This window comes from Vombatus ursinus, unplaced genomic scaffold, assembly GCF_900497805.2.
Source record: "Vombatus ursinus unplaced genomic scaffold, bare-nosed wombat genome assembly UNPS02000580.1, whole genome shotgun sequence".
Classification (NCBI taxonomy): domain Eukaryota; kingdom Metazoa; phylum Chordata; class Mammalia; order Diprotodontia; family Vombatidae; genus Vombatus; species Vombatus ursinus.
Genome location: NW_020940358.1, coordinates 5,509,127 through 5,512,269, shown reverse-complemented (window position 1 = coordinate 5,512,269; position 3,143 = coordinate 5,509,127).

Below are 3,143 nucleotides of genomic sequence, written 5' to 3'. Positions count from 1 at the left end.
AAGCAGTCTACCCAATAAGGTACCTTATACTTGCATTCCATTATAGCACTTCAGAGGTCCTGGAGCATTGCAACAACAACATTCATCATATTTTTTTCAAAAATTACACTGTTACCTGTTATGGCTGAAGAGATTTTCTATGAAAGGAAGGAGATACATGGTGGTAACATCAAACCTATTCCTCCAGGCCTAAGCCTAAATCTAAGAGCACAAAGTAACTTAACATAGGTGTAACAGGATAAAGTATACTTAGTTTTGTTTGATTTCAGATGAATCATAGTCAACTTTTCCATACAGTCAATCATGTCACAAAGTTCCATGTTATTCACAGGGTATCATAGCCAGTTTAGGATTAACCTGGTGGGGAGCATTCCTGCTCAAAAAAGGAATAACACAATGGGGAAACTGAGTCAATAGGATCCTGCCAGTACCTTGTAAGGACATCCTCTCAATCTTCCCATGCACACATATACATCTGTAGCAGTTCTTGGATCACAATCCTTTTGAGCAATTTGAGGCATTTTCCTTGAATGATAGGTTACTGACAACGATAATTCAGACATGAATTCAAAACTCAGCACAATGTCATATTACAATCCCAAATAGTAAGTTTTACTAACCATAGCTTAGAACTAGGTACAATTATAATTTCTCTCATGTTGTTGCAATAACAGTTAACAATAAAAAGTTTTCCAGGCCTTTAAAAAAAAAAACAAAGAAAACCCAACAATAGCAACAATATTTTTTTTCTTTTTTATTCTTTTCTAATTTAAACTCATCCTGGTGTAAAAATCAATCATTAGAAATCAAGAAAATAATCTAATGCTGGCATTCCACATATATATGAAGTTCCACATATATATGAATATATGAAAGTTCACTAAAACCCAGGCCTGGAGGATTGGGAGGAACACTGGCTTCTTATTGTAAATCTCCAGATGAACAGATATCCATCTGTTAAGGTTTTACATATTAATTCCCTTAGGCAAAAGTTAGTCTTTAAGACAGGTGTGTTATGAGACTAAAGTGGCTCAAGAGGTAAGTTCAATATATGCTATTCTGGGCATAATTTCATAATTTTCATGATCACAAATCATCATATAAATAACTTCCATACTATTAGCACACTTGTAAGTCCTCCCCCCACCACCTACTTTGGTTGTTAATGTTTGTGATGGAAAGTGGGATCTCAGTTTCTCAGTAAACCAATTCACAATTTTAGAATTTCACAATGTTTAGCAAGTTCTTTCACAGGGCTGATAAGATTTTACCACTTTGTCCAAGCAGAAGATCTCAAGGAACCTAGCAAGTTCACAGATAAAGAGACTTTACAAGATCTTTTTTTAAAAAACTTTTCCCACATAGTGATTATCATTCTTCCTTTTAAAGCAAAATGTACCCAATTAAATGCTTGATAGGTTTTTAACATGATAACAAAAATCTCTAATAAATAAATAATTTCACAGCAACTGTATCAAAAGAGTAGTTAGTTTTTCTAATGATACAATTGCATCATCTTCTTAACAGCATTTCTATACAAGAAAATCTAGACACATAATAATAACAAAACATGAAACAAAACTTACATGCATTTTTTAATTATCTTACTTGGCATTCTGTACTGATTACATTCAAGACCAGTATAGAGTAATTTTGATCTAATTATACTTTTAACAAAACTTATTTTTGCAATTTACATTGCCTTAATAAACATTTGTTTAATGAACAATAAACATTGCTTCAATGCCAAATGTTAAGTGTATTTTCTATTAAAGCCTGACTTACATATAAAGGGTCAAACAACACAATTATCCAATTGGAGAACATATCTCTCTTAAAATGAGACTAGAATAAATTCAATAACATTTGGATCTATATTTACAAATAATATTACACTAAAAATAAAAAGTTTTTCAGGCCTTAAAAAAACAATTCAACAACAGCAACAACATTTCATACATTCCTTTTTTTTTCAGGTACCTTTCCTTCTAGTTTACCTAAACAATCAGATTGTGTTACATCATTCACAGAAGAAAACACAATGGTAACATAAAACATTCTCCCAAATTAAATTTGACCTCTTTTCAAGTGGCTCCCTGATTTAAACAAGACTTTCTCTTTTCATGGTCAAGAAAAGAGTTAATAATGGTGGTTCTTAAGCACCAGATAGATTTAAACTACAAACCACAAACCAATTTTTTTCTTAAACTTTTGGACTTCACTGATGATACTGGTTTTTTTTAAAGAAAAAAACAAACATAACTTATTTGTATGAAATTAACAAAAACCAGCTGGGCTGCATATTACTTATTTTCCTGAATGGACAACTGGGCAACAGCCTTCTGTGCTTCCTCTGCAGCATCAGGGGAGGCTGGTGGATACCATCTGATGATATATTCAACCAAATCTTTTGCTCTAATTCTACAGTGGTTGCTTCCAAAAACTTGCACCTCTGCTCTTTTGGGCTTTTCACCATCTTCCTCTTGGTTGAATAGATCTATTTTAATCTGAGCTATGGAAAGAGTCTCCATTGCTTAAATCCTCAATCTTTCATCCCTATGAGGGCCCCCACCAGCAGAGCCTCGACCTGGAACCACAGAGGACCTTTTTCTTGGAGCTTGGGTCTCAGTCTCCAAGGATGGGACTGGTTATAGTCTTCTCAAACAAGCTGGTTGTTCATGGTGTCCTCAGGACATAGGTGAAACAGGCCAAGAGCATATCCGATGATACTTTCAACTAGTTTCCGACTTTTTTTTTAGTCAGTGAAATTACCTTCCTCCCTTGTGCTAAAACAATAAATAACCAGGGAAATCGTGATAAAATTATCTAAATGCTATTTCCATGTCACTTCCACAATGTTTTGTCTTTATTTTTCCTTTAAAAAAATTCTACAGAGTAGTATCCTAGAACTGACTAAGATATCTCAGCATGTATGAAAAACATTCAATTTGGAAATTCACAGTAGAGAACCTACATTTCAGGCACAAATAGAGTCACTAATTAGTTTGTGACACCACAAATTTCAGTAGATGGGGGAAAAGATTTCCACAGAAAAATTTTCACTCTTTATACCCTCTTCATTTTGGTGATCAGGCCACACACACACACACACACACACACACACACACACACACACACACACA